General features: G+C 39.4%; 1 protein-coding gene across 6 annotated transcripts in view; it reads right to left on the bottom strand.

Annotated features, from left to right (window-relative positions):
• MEIS2 (Meis homeobox 2) overlaps positions 1-21,661 on the bottom strand; it is a 199,073-nt gene that overhangs the window by 103,423 nt on the left and 73,989 nt on the right. The gene's annotated exons all lie outside the window — the stretch shown is intronic.

Below are 21,661 nucleotides of genomic sequence, written 5' to 3'. Positions count from 1 at the left end.
TTCTCCTTTACATCGACAAAGTGTTGTAACCCATTGTAGCCCTCTTCCCAACTATGGCAACATAGAGACATTGAGACATTTGTTTCCTTTTCAAATGAAATTAACAGCTGGTTACACAGAGATCCCAAAGTAAGTTCTAAAATCTTTTTATGTGATAAGAAATCCTTCTGATATTAAGATTGCATATTATAAGCCCTCAAATTAAGTTTTAGGCAGCTTAACATTAACTATCAGTGCCTAAATGCCCACCGCTGGTCGTTGTTCAGCTTAAATAACCCAAATCATATTTGTTTTAATCTACTGGAACCTGATTGGGTATTAACAAATTAGCCTACGGAATTTACCAGTGATATCCTTAACACTCATTCATGAGTAATTCTAAGCTGAAGAAAACAGTCAGTCTTCTGTAACTTAGAATAAAGTTCATCTTACTTCTCTATAGTAATACAACACTTAATTAATGCCCAGTGTTCCTGTACATTCTCTGTACCAATCCAAATGCTGTGAAGGTGTAGGCTCTCCATCATCAGTAGTATCTTTACCATGTGATAGTACTACGATCAACTGTCTATTATCTGTTACCTCTTCCTCACTACTGAAGAACCATTATGGTCCATCTGTACAACTACTCAAAGTACAGGCCACTGCAAAGAGTCATTATGAGCAATGCAACTCAGCAACCTCTAAACTGCCGCAAGCAAGGCCTATACTGGATCTAGGTTGCTGCTTATTATCAAACCATTCCATACCAGCTCACTGTCCAAACATTGATGATATTGGCTAATCTATTTGTGCGGTAACTAAACTACAGTATGTTGTCCTTCCATGGTCTGAGCAAAGCATGTCCAGTACCATCTAGCCAGAGTTTCACAAATGTCCTAAGTAGTCATAGAACGAAATGTGTGTTATAAATTAACAAGTGGTGGACATACTGTAAATAGCAGTGGTTACTGAACAATCCCTTAAGTATGGATTTGACCAATTAATATGGTTTATCTGAGGACAAATTAAAGATGAATTAAAGGAGAACAAAGCACGAGTAATAAGGATGTAAAATATAAAGTAGTAAAATTTTTAGCATCTAGCAGGTTTTAAACCTATCCAAAGCAACGTTTTGCTAATATGGGTGGTCTCAGACAACATAGCTAACATTTAACCTACTGCATACTTAACCACCAATGAATACCTACCAATTTGCACTCTTTGATACAGAATTTGCTGTCTGTTAGTATGAGTGGACTTGCAATATTTTTTGCATTCATTGCTATAGTATACAATCAGAAAAAGGCAGGCCAAATGCAAAGAACCTGATGTTACATACATACATTTAATCCTAACAGGAGTCCTCTCTTATTGACAAGATCAATTTAGATCAATCTGGATACATCCAAATTTATCTTGGTTCATGGATCACGAATTGAGGGAAAATTCTCCTATGATCCATACAGTCACTATGCAATGGATTCCCCACATGGTATTTCCAGCTTGTAAGGGTCATTACCATAACCTAAACTGTGGGTATAAGTGGTGTAATTTTTCACACCACTCCAAGTATAAACAGATGCAGGTGTGTAGGTTTCTTATAGTCCAAGACTGATAGGATGTGTTTAGAAGCACCACAACCTCACTAGTTTTACTCTAATGCCTCGTTTCCACTGAGTGGATCGGTTCGGGTTGGTTCAGTACGCTATTTTGAGTGTTTCCATTATGAAAGCGGCCCATGCAACCGAACCATACCGCACCATTTATGGTCCTGCTTCAGATGTGGGGCCATAGAAAATGGTACAGTATGGTTAGGGCGGAGCTACTGGCATCACACAATACATTTACACTGATTGGTGGACAGAAAAAACGTCAATGCTCACATCAAAGGAATGGCCCCTGGCGGTGCGACTTGCAGTGGAAACACTCACCTGAATAGGCCGGACCATTCAAACCCTTCCAAACTGTACCGACCCAAACCTTTCTGCTCAGCAGAAATGAGGCATAAAAGACTCAATCACGCTAAAGTGTCATACACAGAATGAGCATATCAGATGAATGGTCATCTGTTTTTTTTGTTTGTTTGTTTGTTTGTTTTTGCATGCTAGTCTGATATTGAAAATAAAGAAGCTTCTATTCTTTTGTTTCCTACCATGCGTGGTCTTGCTCTTCCAATTTTTTTCAGATGAATACAGTACTGATTAGATGAACATCGTACAATCTGGTATTGTGCAAGAAAATTTGCTGTGTTTGTCCAGTCAGATAATTTCAGATATACTGTCGTGATTGGCTCTTGAAAGCTGTGTTCCGATGATCAGATTATCGTACCATAGCTCCGATGGAGGGTGCTACATGTTAATATACTCAGAGCTTGAACTGACCTTCATGCACCCCAGGTACATTTTCTTGTACTCCTGCTCTTACTCCAGTTACTTACTAGCCTATAGCTGGCCAGGAACAGTTGAATTTTCATGTAAATGTTCATACATAAATTCTGAAAAATCATTTGTCAGAACATTACTTTTGCCATCAACTATTTTTTTTGTGAAAGCCCTTAAAATTTTGTCCAGTCTTGCTATCTAAATGGATTCCAAGACATGTTAAACAGTCAAAATGCACTGTGTGCAATCTGCTGTGGATGTCAATATAATCCTAACAACACCCCAAAAACAGATTGCAAACGCAGTACATTTGTCTGCACCAGATCGCATGGCACTGCAGTTCCATGCTATCCAGTGCATTACGTTTTTTGAATGTGGTGCATGCACTACTTTGCGATCGAATGAATAGGCTGAAAATCACATCACACATTGCTGAGAGCGCTGTAGCATAGTGGTCCGTGTTCCTGTGCGATTCAGGTGTGAACTGGCCCTAAAATATGTACAACTTTTCCTGAACGAGAACCACATTCACAGTTGGAATTTTTAAGTTAAAATTTTCCATCCTGCCCTTTTGAATTTTTTAATCACCATGGCTGAAAATGAGCATTGATTTGACCCCATTAAGCTTTGGAAAATTGAATAAACATTCTGAAAAACATTTTTTAACAAAATTCTACTGGTGTGTGGCCAGCTTTAGCATCACATTATCAAGCCACACAAGGAGGTGAAAGGCTGGAAGGGATAATATACTCACTATGCAACAGAACACCTAGAATAAATGCCTTAACGAATGGGGCAAAATGTCACTCTACCCTGCTAGCAGTCTGGTTCTATGTAATTTGCTGACATTGCATATACCAACACTGGCAATGTATTCTTTGCTGTTTTTGTTTAGTCCTACAAATCCCAGGAGAGCATCAGAACAAGAACAAGACAACTACCTGCACCAACATACCATTTCAGTCCCATTATGAAGCTAACCTTTAGCAATGAATGACAGTATTTAGTGAATAAGTAACAGCCAAGCACAGTACCACAAAACAGCACTGAAACAGTTAAAATTAAAAGAAAAAAGAGATACGCTCGTCAACGCCTGTGTGCCAACTTAATCAGAAGTTTCCATCACCCAGTCTTGCTCTTTTGTGCTTTTCCATGGCATTAATTGTGCATTAGCAAAAATCATTCACTTTTAAGAGCCTTGCTTATTTTTTTCGCCCTGCGGCTCCGATGCCTTGAAAGCAATGCCTGCAGGGCATGTGAATTATGTATCTAAAAAAACCCTGCTGCCGGGGCAATACTGGCCCCCACCTTCCGAAAATTTATACTGCCATGTCTCCCCCTTTTTGGGAAGGCATCAATCAATGCGGGCCGGATATATCGCTCGCATGCATTAATATTTGAACTAATAACTTTCGGGGGGTGGAGAGGGGGACAGGGCAGCTAGGGCTAGACATGGATGTGAGTTACTTGTGGGATAATCAAATGCAAAATAAATGAAGATTAGGAGGACACTCTGTCACTGAGTCTCCATGTTCTAAGCAGCCATCTTGATTGCTATAGAATTCGGAAAAGAAGAGCTGTTTTTACCACAACATATTCATTACTTGCCAAAAACATATTCTGTCCTCTGCAAGGCAGATCAAAGTTCCTTGCCTTTATCTTTACCTGAATGATGGTACGGTTTAATTTCATTATATATTTGAAACAGTATAAAGCTAATGGCTAAATATATTTCTAATTAAAAAACTGACAATACCCCTAGTGTGTTTACTGCATGTTCTGCACACATTTTACAAATAAAATATGGTGACATTTGTTGAAATTATTCTGATTTAGGAAGGAGAATTTGACAATGTTTTGAACTGCCCAAAAATATTTTTTGTTTGTAGATGTGTAGCTTTTATGTCATATGTTAATGAAGTTGGCATTGAAACATTTCACTAAAAGTATTATAATATATGAGGACATTAAAGATTTTTTTTTCAATTCTTTATTTAAGGTTTTCAGAATAAAAAAATAAAAAAGCAGGATACAAAATCAACGATAAGTCAATATAATTGACATATGTAGCACAAACATACATAAGCCTATGAAAAAACAACAGTTCAATAAGAACTTGGAATGGTATCCAGACACATCATTTGAAGTCTGAGTAGACAAGTATGTTGGGGGATCTCCCCAACATTTGTTTACAGATATCTGGAAAGGTGATGCACAAGAAAATCTCAATATAAAAAGGGTCAGCCCAATATGCCTATGATCTTATGAAATTGGACCATCTATTTATAGATAGAAGGGGGGGGGGAAGGGAAGAGGGGTCAAGTTGAGGAGTGGAGCTGTTATATGTTGAGGTTTGGAGTGCGGTGGTTTGCACAGTGACCTCTTGGCACCCTAGCTATCATGGATCAGAGCCAGTAGAGTGCCTATTAATTTGACCCCCCCCCATTGACCCAAAGGAATTCAGGATCTAGGAGCGAGATTCACTAGCGAGATCAGCTGCGTAGTCCAGGGAAAAGGTGCAGCCAAACCAGTAGAACCAGGTTTTGCAAAACTGTTCTTCTTTGTGATTGTAAGAAGCAAGAATGTCTTCCACTGTGCAAATTTAATGGATTTTGCTTAACCGCCATGGGAGGTGAGATCATCTACTGCCAGAATAGGGGGTGCAGGCCTTAGTTTCATTGAGAAGATGGATGATGAGAGAGTGTTTGTAGCGACTGGAGGACATAGGAGTCAGATGTAGTAGGTAGGCCACAAGGTCGTCATCTAGTGATACGTCAGTCAGTCTGTAAGCCAAATTTCAAACCCGTGTTTAAAAGGGTTGCAGGTCCAAAATATGACTTAAGATGTTTCCAGTGGCCAGAAGGTTGTTTGTTTTGATTGTTGTCAAAGAAAATGATCATATATTGCTCATTTTGAGATTTAATTTCACTGACTCATATAAATTCCCTATTTCAAGTTATTGCTAAGTTTCAGTGTTAATTGTCCCTCCTTATGCATTGTAATTTTGAGTTAACCAGTGATTACAACCTAGGTCAAGAAAAGTCATCCGAAGTGCCAGTAAGGTTTTGGTTGCACTGTGTTTGTCAGCTAGTAGATACTCTAGGGATATATGGATCTGCTACCAGCACGCAATGGATATCTGATGTTTATTAATCTTACACAGTAGTCCAAAGCCACATGAAAGAGAAAAACTAGAGGGGGTAATTAACACTCTCTGCTGGCCCAAACAAACAACAAGTCCAAGAGTGTGACATTTGCAAATCTACTGGGAAACCAGACTGATATAAAATCGGAACAAGCATTACTCAGCCACCTATAAATCTCAGATGAAGTTAGAGGCCTGTACAAAAAAAAAAAACCATAAAGTTTGCAAAGATCTGTGGATTCCCTAAATGAGCATGTGTAAATAGAGAAATTTGAAATGAGTTATAATCACATTCAGTGCCATGTGTCTTTTGCTGCTTTTTTTGTTGCTTTTTTTGCAAGTATATATTACACAGGTGTCTATTTGATAACAAGACTTATTATTGAGGTAACTCACCAACCAACCAAAAATATATTGCAATAGCTGTGTACATACAAAGTGGGTTATCAAATACCTCAGTTTGCTGAGATATTTGTAGGTTGGCCACATATGATCCCTACTAGACCTGTACCCAGTTGGGGCATGAGTGACATTTTGAGTGAAGATCATATCAGGAGAAAATGTTTGTGTTAGTAGAGGCCACCGTTTCCCTTCTCTATGGATAAAAAGGAATGAGCTTCAGGTGTTTACACTTATTGGTTGTAAAATGCTGTGTGGTGGGTTCCAGTGGCAAAGTGACTGGTTCAAGGACATGTGGATGTTTCACTAACTGTCATGTTCTTTAAATATCTGTTTACCTATGGCATTCCTATGGTAGTAAATATGCATACATAAACATAAACTGGTTTATAGGACAAATACAGCCTAGTAAGTAGTGTTAGCCATACGACTGCACACCATTGCTTTGGATCTATTATCACCCATCAGTGCAAAGTACAGTATGGAATATGGCTTCTATGGAGTGAGAATAATAGTAGAGCTATACAAAACAGTGATTACATTTGAGTTAAGGTGACAAAAACCTATTGTCTGTGTTTCCAAGTCATTAACAACATTGGACAAAGATCAATGGTGACGAAAAGACCTCAAATTATTCTACCACCATACCAGTAACAATACACTATATAATGCTTTTTACTATCTTAACCATAGCCAATTATACCACAACTCCAACAGTTATGAAAAACATTTATTATCATCTAAAATCCTTAGCCTCCATACAGAACTGATTTACTGCTATACGGTTACCTACAGGTTTCCAGTGGCAGTAAGCTGACTACAGTGCAATGTCATTCAATTAATGATGGAAAACAAGGGCTGTTAGACACTGCGATACTGTGGGCTAAAAACTACAAGCAAGTAACACTACATACAGAATCTGTTAAAATATGGATTTACAGATTGTACAGAATCCAAACTTATTCAGCTTCTTGATGAATTTCTTCTAAATTTGTTAAAAGCAAAAATAAAAAAATGAACAAATGAGTATGTGTTGTAATATAATATTCTCATTTTAACAAATGCTTACTTACAATGTCAATTTTTAAAGAAAAGGTTAACAAAGCACATTCCTTCTCAGCAGCAGAACCAGGATTAAGTCTTATGGTCACGCACAGACCTGGAGTGCTGGGAATTGTGGGTACGTCCTGATAGAGCCCTCTGACTTTTAGTTCCTATGTAAATGTGGATATGCACACCCATGTATACATTATATATATCCCAGCTCCCTTAATGTGCACACTTCTCTACTGTGCCAAAGAACAGCCTAAGGGCAAAATCTCCTAAACATTAATGGTTTTTGACTGCTCCCTGGCAACCTCGGGCTGCAGTAACCTGGGTGGATGTGATTGTGTGAGGCTGAAGAGCAGGCTGCTGCTTTCTCAGCTGTTTGTGTGACACAGATGGAGAGAGGCTATTACAGAACCAAGCCGAGAGAGCTCTGGGATCTGAGGTGTAGAGCTGAAGCCTCTGGCACATCTTGGAAGACTAAAAGCATGTATGTGAGTGTGAGTGCACGTCAATGAACCACTGAGGGGAATGGTGGTGTGATAGAAAGAATCTTTATCACTTCTTTGTTAGAGGAGGAGCAAAGATTTACAGGAGTTGTTGCCCATAGCAACCAAATCAGGTATTGTGTTATGTTTTCTTACATTGCCCACTAAGGCTCTGTTCACACTACTGCAATGTGATTTTGATGCGACTTTCAGTCCGATAAATTAATGTAACTTTGGATGTGGTTAGCATATTCTATAGAGCCAAATCGCACTGAAATTGCGCCCACATAGCACAGGAATCTTTTCCAAAATTGCATTGCATAGAATTACATTGATGTATTGATGTGAATGGGCAAAATAGAAAAAATAAAATTTCCCTTGTCATGCGATTCTGTGCAAATTAAATCACATTGGAAATCGCACCAGTGTGAACCAGCACTAAATGGTCTGACTGCTGTATACTAATGTCTTGCTTTTCCTTCTGGTTTAGTCCATAAAAAAAATTCTGTATTGCTTTCAAGTAGCAATTTTTCATAGCTTTTTTCTATAAAAGACATATATAAAGTATGTTGTTTATTCTGTACTCTGAAGTAACACACAATCATAACTCTTGAGTTAACTATTTAAATGAGAGGCAAAATTACTTCAGCATTACAGAACAACTCCAGTTAAGTGTGATTACTACTAGCCATGACCTTGATATCCTACTCTACATTTTCATTGCACTCCAGGACCGAAGTGCAGAATATATGTATCAGCCATAACATTATGACCATCCAATAAACCAATGACGAGGCATGGACTCCACTGGACTTCTGAGGACATGCTGTGATATCTGCCACCAAGGTGTCATTAGCAGATCCCTTGTGTCCTTTAAGTTGAGAGGTGGGGCCTCCATGGTTAGACTTCCAGCACATCCCACAGATGCTCAATTGGATTGAGATTTGGAGAATATGGAGGCCAATTTAACACCTCAAGCTTGTTGTTGTGTTCAAGGAAACCACTCTTGAATTCTTTAAACCAGGCCACCTTTTTCCATTGCTCCTTGGTCCAGTTCTGATGCACACATGCCCATTGTAGCTGCTACAGTAACTCTTTATTGAATCAGACTACATTGGCCAACCATGACTTCTCATGCGCATCAATGAGCCTTGGCTGCCCATGACCCTGTCGCCAATTCAGTGTTTTTTCTTCCTTGACCACTTTTGGTAGGTCCTGACCAATGCTAGGGCAGGGAACATCCCATGAGAGCTACCATTTTGGAGATGCTCAGACCCAGTTGTCTAGCCATGTCCACAGTTTTTCAGAGTACCTAATGCAATAGAATATAAGGCACATTGGGTAAGCATTGGTCAACCCTGCTCAACAGGGCTGGTGTAGCACTCATCCCCTGGAGGTGCCACTGAGAATATACCCAGGTCTCGATTGCTAGCACAGTGGCTGCCTGCCACAGACACCATTCCATGCACACCAACAATACAAGCTCAGTCTTGTGGATGTATTTTTGAGAGTTTATTGCAGAAAACATCAGGGGGTCAAGTGGCCCAGGATACTCAAAATAATATCAGAAACTAACAGGAAAACAAACTTCTAGCACAGTAGGTCTTACTCACATAGTCCCAGGTCTGCCACACAGTTTTCATATGACACTCTTCAGTGAGAGAGACAAAATATCCTTCTCCAAACCAGAACTCCAGGACAGTACCATCCATCAAAAAAACTTTAGTAAATCTTCTTTAGGTCCTCAGCTCAGCAACTACAAAGACCAAAAGTGCAAATCTTCTCTCACACTAGCTTCCTCCCTGGGACAGCAGCCCCTGGAAAACTGGAACCCTCCTAGCAGAGGAAAGAACACTCTGAAAGGTCCACCCAAAATATTTATCACCATGCTCTTCCTGGTCTATTTTATGGAAGCTCCCTCCAGAAACGGGAAGGGCTAATCAATCACTTAGTCTAGGAAACCCTGACCAGACCAAAAAAACTGATCCTTGCTCCACTGATTACAGTGAAGCCCAAAAACGAAATTTAGTGTGACAGAAGCAGGGCACCACATGGGTATTATAGGAATTCTTTATTTGCAAACATACAATATGACTGTGTATCGTTGTTGGTTTAACTAAAAAGATATTGATCTAATGGCCTGGAAAATTGTGAGCATACCCCGTTTCCTACTGTATTATTGCTGTATTCCTCGGATGTGCTTGTCCAATATGAACTATCAAGGATAGATAAATATGATATTATCAGAGGTCATCTTGTGATGATACCTATAAGTGATAGGTGATGAGTTGCCTTGATTCACAGGTGAGTCAAATATACATCTTGAAATATAAAAACCATTTGAGGTCAAGCTATGCACAAATTTATAGCAAAATGAATGTACTTGTATTTTTACAAGCTCCCTTTTCCCTATTGGAAACAGTCTGCATTAGATTAACAATAATGTCTAAAAACAACACCTTTATCCAGAACAGCGATTTAGTTCACTGCTGTTGGAAACTTGGAAGTAAGAAAAAAGAGAATGGATATCTCAAGGGTGAAATATCTCCCCGTTGAACTGTATGCAATGCACTCTATATACATGTGGGTGATACATGCAGTCCAGGGCTGGGTGAACATGTTGTTGCGTGCATCCACTGACACACAGGAGGGGAGGGGCAGACTCTACTAATCCTGCCACAACTCCTGAAAGGAAATTGGGGTGTAGCACCATCTAATACAAGCTCTGTAAACAAAGTATTGTGATATAAGGATCCAGTGACATATTTCGCTGAGCAGGCTCATCTTATTAAAAAGCACTTAATTCAGAGTAGAAATTATGACATGCCCAATGTAACCTCATTTTATTCATGCTCTGTTGCATTGCAGCACTGTCCATGCTACAGAATTATTGGAACTTTTTAAATATTTTCTAGGGCTGTGGAAATTAAAGATTAATTCCTCGATTAATCATAAATTTTTTTTGATCGATCAAAATACTCACCTCTCTTCCAGGTCTTCAAGGAGTTCCGTTGGAGATCCGGTGACGTCACGGACATCAGCATTACAGGACTCCTCCGCCCTTCCCCAAGTGCCTTCGTCTGATAATGAAGGAAAGGGGTCGATGTGTCCGGTGACGTTGAAGTTCTGATTGAACGTAACGTGTATGGGGGAGGAGCTACGCATGACATCACCCGCTGCTACCTTACAGAACTAACACGATTGATGGCTTTACATGCTGTGTTTTTAGCATCTTCAAAAAATCTAAGTGCTCACCGCTTAACTATAACTACTACTCAAAGTTTTTTTCTTTCTACCCATGACCTGGCGTCCTTGCTGAGATCTAAGGAGATGTGAGAGAAGTTTATGGTCCGTGTTAACCCTTTTGATACCCGCTTGCATGACCACTTGTTTGCACAGGGGTCCATGCCATAAGGTGAGAGTGCTTAGATAGACCGGAGGTGGAGGGATTGTCACTCTACTATGAAAAAAAAAATTACTTACGTCAGTGCTACAGTTTGAATTTAAAACTTATTTGTGTGAACTGTCAAGTTAAGTCATGGATTGTAGAAACAAACTAGTGTCGGGTGATTGTATAGAGTGTATACCACATTTACCACTAATGCAGAGTTGCAATGCAAGGAGATTAGCTAAAAGTAGTTGGATCTGTATGTGCATTATAATTATTCGGAATGAGTCGATTCATTGATTAAAAAAAAATCGATTAATGGAACACGAAAATTTTAATCAGTAACAGCCCTAATATTTTCTACTTGTAGCTTATCAGACATTGGGCAATCATATAGTATTTACAGTATGCTTTGTTCTACAGAGGATATATGAGATTTGATGATTTGTGGCTACCTCTGAATTATTGGACATTGGCATACACACAGATAGTGTCATTCCAACAACGTTGGAGCAAAAATAGTACTTACACAGTGAGACGTTAGTAAGTGGAAAAAAACGTCCGTTAGTTGTGATTCTTCAAGATGGGTGAGGGGGATTTAAAAGCTGATATTTACTGAACTATAGCCTTCATTTGGACATTCCCAGCAACTGTAACGTTCGCATTTTCCAAGCTTGGATATTTTCCATTCTTAATTTTAGGCATGATTCCTTTTCTTCCTTAGAATTCCTAATGCACTTTCATCTTTCATATTTCTGTGTTGCATTAAATAGGGTTGTATTGAAGTAAACAGGGCTATAAACCTTTCATTTTAGTGCACATTTTCTTGTTCTGTGTTTGTCACATTTTACATTCTGGTAATCTTATAAAGAACACACATCCAGGAGAATCTGGTGGTTTTTGCTAGCCATGGCCAAATATTTCTACCTTTGCAGGGGCAGAAATTTGTCCTGTCAAAAAATAATAGCTTAAATATTCTATACAAATATAGCAACATACACCTTCTGGGATATTTTGTGCCACACTCTATATTTTTATTTTCTGTTAAGCTTCTTTTATGTTTAAAAGTTTTTTTATTATGGATTCACATCTCTCCAATGACTGAAACTTTCCAGCATGCTGGAAAATTACTTGACTGAGATTAACCTCTTGATTATCGGCTCACGCCGGTATACATCGGCAAAACAACATATCGGTAGATTGTTCCTTTTAGGAGCCGCTAGGTGAGCGCAGGGGGGACCCCGATGCAAATGGCTGGTGGGCACGTGTAAACACACAAATCCCTGTTCTGTCAGGGGAGAGGAGACATATCGTTTGTTCCTACTAAGTAGGAACAATGATATGTCTCCTCCCCCAGTCAGTCCCATCCCCATACAGTGAGAACACATCCAGGGAACACATATTAACCCCTTGATCGCCCCCTAGCATTAATCCCTTCCCTACCAGTGACATTTACACAGTAATCAGTGCATTTTTATAGCTCTGATCACTGTATAAATGTCAATGGTTACAAAAATGTGTCAAAAGTGTCCGAAATAATAAAAATACCATAAATCTTTTCCATAGTTTGTAGACGCTATAACTTTTGCGCAAACCAATCAATATACACTTATTGTGATTTTTTTTTTTTACTAAAAATATGTAGAAGAATATATATTGGCCTAAACTGATGAAGAAATTTGTTTTTCAAAAACATTTTTGGGATGTTTATTATAGCAAAAATTAAAAAATAGCTTTTTTTTTTCAAAATTGATGCTCTTTGTTTATAGCACAAAAAATAAAAACCCCAGAGGTGATCAAATACCACCAATGTGTGGGAAAAATTGATGCAAATTGCGTTTGGGTACAGCATCACATGACCGCGCAATTGTCAGTTAGAGCAATGCAGAAGCAAACTGTAAAAAGTCCTTTTCTAAAGCCAGCAAACAAAACTGTTTGTTGTACTCTTAAGATGTCATGGTAATTTTTCTATTATTTTCACCTGGTGATCTTGAAAATAATACACTTCCTGTTCTAGGGTGACAGCACTCATTCACTGTACTGAGCCTATTGAGCAGCTACATGGTCAATGGATGTGCAATAGATTTTTCACAGAGCAGCCCAATCCTCTAATTCACAGCTCTTGGCTCCTCCCCCCTGCTGAGTGCCCACCATAGCAAACCTCTTGCTATGGGGGCACTTGTATGGGCCTGCTCCCAAGCCGCAATCTGTGTGCCCAATGACACACAGAGAACAGCTTGGCCCTGTCCCCACTCCCTCATTGGCTGTGATTGACTGCAGCAGAAGCCAATGATCCCGCTGCTGTCTCTGAGCCTTTGAGGAGGGGGAGAGTACAGAGAGCCGCTGCTCTTGTGAAAAGCACCGGATCAAGATCAGGCTCAGGTAAGTATAAAGGGGGGCTGGGTGCACTCAGAAGGTTTTTTTTTTTACCTTAAAGTGATTGTAAAGTCTCAAGGTTTTTCACCTAAATGCATTCTATGCATTTAGGTGAAAAACTTTTTTTACTGCAGCCCCCCCCCCGAGCCCCCCTTTTACTTACCTGCACCCAATCTGTTACAGCAATGGGCACGAGCCCAGCGGCTTCAACTGCTGTCTCTCTCCTAATTGGACACATTGATAGCAGCGGGAGCCATCAGCTCCTGCTGCTGTCTATCAAATTCAGTGACGAGTCCTGCAGTCTGTGTCAATGGAAGCAGCAGCGAGACTCTGGAGCACTCCTACATGGGTGCCCCCAGGGAAATCAGCTCTCCGCGGTGGCAACTGATGGAGGGGAGGAGCCAGGAGCGCCGGTGGCGCACCCTAGAAGAGGAAGATCTTGACTGCTATGTGCAAAAACCCTTGCACAGAGCAGGTAAGTTTGTTATTTTTAAGGGGAAAAAACGTGAACCTTTACAAACCCTTTAATGGAGAGAATGCAGTAATGTAAAAGAAAAACTTCAGCCTTTAAAACCACTTTAACTTATTTGTCTCTCTAGCCATCCATGGAGGGAACTGACCATTGGACAGCTCTCACTTCATCTAATATACCTTTCCACAATCAAACTGCCCATATCCAATGTTAGGTGAAAAATTCTCATTCACACGGTTGTTATGGAGTTGATCTCAAGGTAATAGAAAAAATGTGTGATAATGTCTTCCCGTGTACAGTAGACTTTAGAAAACATTTTTAACTATGCACTACTATGCCTGTGGTGCTTTGCTTAGGCCAAAAAAAGTGCCCTGACACTGATCAGCATTTGACCTGATAACCAGAATGTAAAGATAAATTAAACAATAGAGCGGAAGAGTAGGCTAGTATTTACTCACTCAGTATGCAGACCCTGCTGTGCTAAACAGGCAGGACATGTTCAAGTAAAATGTGCCTGTGATTTGCCGCTGACCAGGACAGCAGTGAACACATGACCCACAGACGTTTACATGCAACATTTACTAACTGTGTGGGTTTTGTGACACTGGAGAGGAAGGGGTGACCATCGCAAGAAGAAAAAAAACAGATTTTCCAAAGCTTACACCAGTTTCAAACACCCAACCCCCCAGGGGGACAAAACGAAAAAGAGGATTGGGGGGAGAGAAGAGAGAAGAAAAGGGTTTTATTCCGCTTTTTGTCCCAGACTTTTCAGGCGGCATAAGAAGCATTTAGCACATTCATTCCCCAAATGGGTCGGGAGCTGGAAGCTGCAGGAGGCTGCTCCTTTGTTAACTCACAGCTATTTACACAGACTATCTAGTGAAGGGACCCCATGTTTTGCAGTGAAAAGGTCTCCATTCAAACTGTGTAAGAGGGAACAGCAGTAGAGGTAGAAAGGCCCCACACCAACCTGAAATTATCATTGGCACACACTGACCTAACAATATTAGGGCCTCACACTGAACAAAACCTAACACACCCCCATACCACCCCAAAATCAAACCGATTCCCGGATAAATCAAACCGCTTCAGGAACCTACCAAATATTTCTGCCTTACCCTGGCTGGCTTAATATTAGTCCTGCCTTTTGTAATGGAAGTCCTGAGTTCTTTCCTTTACCAATGTTATACAGTATATTAATAATGCCTATAAAACAAGCACCCCTGCCTCAACAACAAAAAGAGTCTAAAAATAATAGAGGACTTTGCTGCATGCATGTAAACAAGAGAAAAACAAAAACTAACATAGTTTATGGAATAGGAATAAATCTACTCTTAACGATATAAGAGCATGATTAAGGATAAGAATAGGGTAGCAATACTTACTACCCACTTTCAGTATATCGCACAGGTTATTTTATAAGCATACTTTGAGTTATCATGCATATTAAAAAAAAGTATTCAACTGAGAATTCAGATTTTTTTTTTTTTTAAGTTTCTTAAAAGTGACAAGCTACTTGACCTTTCTTTAATTCATTGGTTTTCTAATCAATCTCATTAACATGCTTTACATTTTTATTATAGCACTGAGATAATTCACTAGACAAAACGATGAATAATTTGATATTCCCGGTGCCCCATACTTACCTGTCTTTGACACAGGTAAATAAGCTCTTAGCCATTTTTAATTTTATATGGTATTAAAAAAAAATATACTGGAGTAACAGATACTAGAACACACAACCCACATGGATAATGCTCAAGGAAGTAAAATCTGGGTTATAAGTGCTAAATAATGAAGATAGGTGTTACTTATGAACACTATCCATCCGAGCCGTCTCTCTACGCCCATATTGTACAAATTAAGATGTCATGAAACTCTGCAGAGTGTTTGTTTTCCCATGACAATCTCGGTCTTTGCAAATCAAAAACAAAAACATGAATGTTTATTTTTCTACAAATCAGATTACTGGTGCATATGGGTTAACAAGATTAGTGGAAATACTCAATTAATTAACTATGTTACCGCACTTGACCCTTAGCAGAAGCAAATGATCCCTACTTCAGAGTGACAATGTCATATAAAAGTCCTAGTCTTCTATCTTTTTTTTTCTTTCTTTTTCGAAAATACTAGCTTAATTGTGACAAAGATGACTGATTTCTGCAGAATTAATCTTATGTAGTTTTAGAGGCAAATGGAAAAGAATTAATCAACTGGCCAACTTTGGGCAATGAAGGTGATAAAGCACAACATTTTCGGGATGCAATTAATTTGGGCACTGAGAATACATCTGCAATCATAGATGTGTTCTGGAGATTATAGTTTATGAAATCATATGATGCCAAAATATTCTGCCAAGCTTTATGAATAACAGTGAACCATTTTCCTAAAGGGATATACAATCTAACACATACTGAAAGTAATTTAGTTATGCCCGTACACACGGTCGAAATTTCCGATGAGAAATGTGCGATCGGATCGTGTTGTCGGAAAATCCGATCATATATTGGCTCTGACTTTTTCTGTCGGAATTTCCGACACACGAAGTTTGATCTAAAAGGAGATAATTTACAAAATGTAAGCAGATACAGATAACGTTTGATAAGGGTCCCTAGGATCCCCTACCCAGGTTAGACTGCAGTCCACTTTTTATAAACAGTATCCAGTATCCCCACTGTACAAGAGTTTTCTACCTTCCTCTGGATCAACTTCTAGTTTAGGATTCTGAGGATGCAAGTTTTTTAGTTTGTTTATTTTTGCCTCTTTGCTTGAATGTGATGGACAATTGTCCTTTTTAAACAAGACTAGCTATGTAAAGCTGGGTACACACTATGAGAAAATCGGAGGAAAAATTCCATACGATGCACGGTCAATTCGACTTTCGTATAGTGTGTACACAACTTTCGATATCCGATTCAAACTTTCCAAACAAAAAATTTCCGAAGTGCCAAACTCCAATATTTTTCTCATATGTGAACAGAGCAAACAATTTTAGTTTATTGTGTACTGTTTTCATACAGTTTTAATGTGAGAAAAATCAAAAACGAAAGACTGCGCATGATCAGAAACAATAAACAACAAAAGCAACAAAAGAATTTTCGGACAATATTTTCATACTTGGTTCTGACTTGCTGTGAAACATCGAGGAAAACCAGAAGATCGTTCACCCCACTTTGTGTACCCAACTTAAGTGTAGATTACCAAGATAACTGTTACGTTCCATACGTCTTACCTTTCTTTCTTTTTTTTTCGGGGCATGCTCATACATAGGACTGCAAACTACTCCTAATGTAGAACTGAAGGCACAACTTTTTTTTTTCATTTTGGTTATAGTAAGGGAGGGTAATATCACTTATCAGTTGTTGCTTTTTTTTGCCATCTGTGTCCCATTAGTGAGATTTTCCTTCACTTCCTGCCCCATAGCCAAAACAGGAAGTGATAGGAAATCCCAGGGTGTCACCAGAACTAATGTCCCCATTGGTAGATTTACCCCATTTTACTGTCCTGGTGTCAACCCAAAAATGTGTGATTTTCTTTAAAGGCCCATACACACTACCAGAAAATTGTATGAAAAATACAGATTTCAAAGCGATCATATGATAATATAATCATTAGTACAGAGCTTTTGAGAGCCAATCACGACAGTTCATCCGATATTATCTGATCGGACAAGCATAAAAATTTTTCTCAGACGATACCAGATCGTATAATTTTCATTAAATCAGCACAGTTGTCATTCAATAATACAATACAAATACACTACACTTGGGGCGGCACAGTGGTGTAGTGGTTAGCACTCTCACCTAGCAGTAAGAAGGGTCGCTGGTTCGAATCCTCAACCACGACACCACCTGCCTGGAGTTTGCATGTTCTCCCTGTGCCTGCGTGGGCTTCCTCCAGGCACTCCGGTTTCCTCCCACACTCCAAAGACATGCAGGTAGGTTAATTGGCTTCTGTCCCTAGTATATGAACAGGGACCTTGGATTGTGGGCTCCTTGGGGGTAGGGACTGATGTGAGTGTGCAATATACAGGGATAGGGACAAGTGTAGACACTCACTCAGGTTGAACTGGATGGACTGGTGTCTTTATTCAACCTTACTAACTATGTACAACACATGACATGACTTCCAATTTTTTATTCTGCCATATGAGAATTTCCGTAACCTTAGTAAACTTTTCGATATGAGACGCATACAAAAGAAAGGGATGATTATTCGTCTGATAATCTCATTGTGTGTACCAGCCATTGCTTTCACTTTCAATGATAATGGTAAACTGGACAAATAGTGAGGGTGAATCTCCCTAATTGCAGCATAGACAACAATAACAGTGTTCAAATCTCTCCTCACTCTATCCAAAAGTAAAAAAAGGTTTTGCCTTTAGTTATACTTTAACAATTTTAGCATAAACTGCATTATCATGCAATATACTACCCAAGCCTTGAAATCTATAATTCTTTTATAACTAATAACTAGATATGCCAGCATATCATACACAGGGTTAATTATGGTAAACAACCTCCCAGCCCCCTCCTTCATGTTTCATAAAAACTGATAGCTAGGTAGCATTTCAAGTAAGAAACAAGCAAGTGAAAACGTAAACAGCAATTTGTAAACATATTTAAAGTTATGCTATGTAAATGGGAACATATAAAGTAAGTGTTATCATAATTTGGTTGCAAAGGTGGAAATACACTAAGCTTGCACCATACAGAGAAATATTCTCTAATTAACTTTTACACAATTTTAAGCATGGCTGCTCTTTTTTTTGTTACACTCAAAGATATTTACACTCTGGTGCAATTAACCAATGCCATGTCTCCAGTAATACATACACTTTGCCAATAACATTAGTTATGGAATATAAACGACAATAATATTAAAATAAGGTAGATTGTCATTATATTGTGGGTGTAGCCGACTTGCATATGTAATACACATCAGCAAAAATAAAATGTAATAAACTGTTAATCGGAAAGGGTTACTGTGTGGATTATAAATATCATGTGTTTAGAAGACAGATGGGGAGGAATGAAGGAGCTGCGCATGTTTTTTCTCTTTGGCTGGCAAAGTTGATGCACAAGAGGACCAGATATGTGAATTTAACATGACACCATCTTGCGCAGTGCTAATTTGAAAGCCACACATTGCAGACCTGTCCACACCATCAAAATCCATAAAAAAATGATTGTAGGGTGCCAGCTTTGTTCACCCGTCTATATCGCTGCATGTTCACAATATCAGGACACAGCAAAGAGATGCCTATCCACTGTCCAATTATAGGCCAAGCCAGGTCATTTTTAGTTCCATATGCCTAGAATCTGCATGTGTATGGGCAACAAATGACTTCCTCACCCAATATATATCCAGTCAGTATTGCATCTGCTCGATTATATGTCCAATGTGTGACTGTTTCTTTTCATGGTTGTCCAACAACAGAATTTTTCAGATTTTGCGATGCATGTGTTTCTTTTATGTTATAATCCTTCTTGTTGAAGTGGAAATCCAGTCAAATCTTTATTTTAGTTTCGGATAGAGTGGTGAGGGGTTAGAACCTTTGTCAGATTTGTATTGCTGCTTAGGAGAACTAATCTCACTTTTTTGCCCTGATCCCAACAGGTGAAAGGAAAATCTTCAAATGAGAACACAAGCAGTAATAAATACCTGACAAATGCTTTAAAGCAGAGGCCACCAAACTATGACTCGCGGGTAAAATCCGGCCTGCTGCAAGGTTTTAAGTGGTCAGCAGCTAGGGTCAGTGGCCTCTCACACAGGTCTTCAGGTTAGACTATGGTCTCTGCTTCTACCCATAATACTCCCCCCCCACCACCCCCAGATCTCACAGGTTCTGCAGGTGCGCTGTTGTACCATCATTTGCTAGGACTGCCTGCATCTTAACAAACGATTTTGTGCTTGCGGAAGCATTCATAGGAGGATGGCACTCTGTCCAGACCTGCTCTGGCTCCACCTGCTGCTACAGTTACGTTCCCAAGCTCTCCAGGCTCCCAGCCATGCTGTAAGTGTGCGAGGTAACAGTGAACTTTAATGGGGACCCTTATACAAGGGGGGACTCTGATGAGAACTCTCATGTAAGGGAGGACTCTGACGTAACAGAGGACTTTGATGGGGACCCTGACATAAGGTAGGATGTTAGAGGGGAATCTGATGTGGAGATTCTGTTGTAAGGGGTACTGATGGGGATCTGGATTTAGGAAGGGAGTCTGATGGGGACCCTGATGTATGGGGGACTCTGATTAAGGGCAGACTTTGATGTAAGGGCTCAAGTTTATTTGGAATTTATTTGCTTTATTTTACTGAAATTCTTTCTTTGTTGTTCAGAATCATATCATGCTGATTACAAAAAAGCTAGTAAAACTTTTCATACATTTATTACATTCATATTTTACTTGATTTCTTTCATAGTTACACAGTTAGTCTGGCTGAAAAAAAACAAGCCCATCCAGTTCAACCCAGAGATTAAAAAAAATACACTCACACACAAATAGAAAATCTCCATACACATAATCTTATACCCACAGTTGATCCAGAGGAAGGTAAAAAAAAAAAAACAATAAACCATGCACCAACTTTCAGGCCAGAAATATTTATAAAACATACTATGTGGCCTTCAAGTTAAAAACTGTGGAGACCCTTGGGTTACAAAATCGCACTTGTGTATTTTTTAATTTTTTAATGTTTTCTGTTTTCTAACGTTTTTAAAGGAATTCCCATCCTGGTAATCATTTGCTACCAGGACAGGAGTTGAGAAGAAATCTTCCCAAATGAGACACAGAAATAAGTAATGCCGGGCAGAGATTGTGAACCATGAAATGGCCAGGATGGATGAATTTCCCCTGCCAGGCTATTGTATTCTGATAGCTGCGAGCGCTGCCTGTCAGAATACCTGAACATTGTATGCTTAGGTGGATTAACTGACAATTTTCGGCTCTAATTATTCAACCAACTTGATGAGCCAGAAGTTCCAACAACTGTTAAAATTTATGCTGATTCCTTTGAATCAGCCGAAATTCTAACAGTGTATGGCTAGCTTAAGAAGTTTTTCCTTCCACAGCCTAAAATATGATTCAGATATTCACGGAAGGTTCAATTCTAATAAGGTGCCTATTAAAAGTTAGCAAGAACTATCATTTCAGTTTAGTTGCCTCATGTGTCTAATGCATAAAACATATGGAGGGAAGAACCGCTTCAAACATCTTGCATCAGCCAAGTTTAAGTTTTAATTCTCCCCCCATTTTTTGTAGGGCAGAGTCAACTCTGGTAATTTGTCTGAAACAGGTCTGCCCTTCAACAGTTTTTGAGGCCAACTCTGCAAGTCACAACCGAGTTAGAACCAATGACTCCTGTGCCGAGGTGTATTTACTGAAAACTGACACCTTAAGCTGCGGTTAGTGGCTATTGAATACTGAGACCTGCTTGCTGGAACAAGTGCACAAAGCGGAGAAACCACTAAGAGCACTTGTGTTAGTTGGTCTATGATTTTTACTAAGTAAAGATGGAATGTGTCAACAGATCACCTATGGCTTCTGGCAAAAATATAGCAGGGCCAGGATACAGCAAAGTTTTGTGAATAAAGGCAAGGAAAGTAATTTAAACCCTGGGCCTCCATGATTTAAATGTGACCAACGCATCTATCACCCCATGCCCTCTGGCAGCAGCTGCAATCCACATAAGTTCGTTTCTATTCCTCTTCTTACTAAATCCAGCCTCCCCTTCTCTTGCACCCTTTGTAATGCCTGATCTGTCTGTAAAAAGCTCACCTCTGTTCAGGACCTTTTATATCATTAATGCCTTTAATCTACTTGCTGATACTTAAACCTGGCTCCATGATCCAACTCTGCTTCTCCTGCTTCCTTCTTCCATTGTGGCCTTCTCTGGACTCTCTCTTTCAGACCCAGTGGAAGGAAGGGAGGTGGAGTTGGTATCCTTCTATCTCCACAAAGCACCTTTCAGGTTCTTCACTCT

Source organism: Lithobates pipiens, unplaced genomic scaffold, assembly GCF_037356315.1.
Source record: "Lithobates pipiens isolate NorthernLeopardFrog02 unplaced genomic scaffold, aLitPip1_a1.2 Scaffold_30, whole genome shotgun sequence".
Lineage (NCBI taxonomy): Eukaryota > Metazoa > Chordata > Amphibia > Anura > Ranidae > Lithobates > Lithobates pipiens.
Note: the sequence above shows the minus strand (reverse complement) of the source record. Positions and strands in the feature narration are given on the sequence as shown.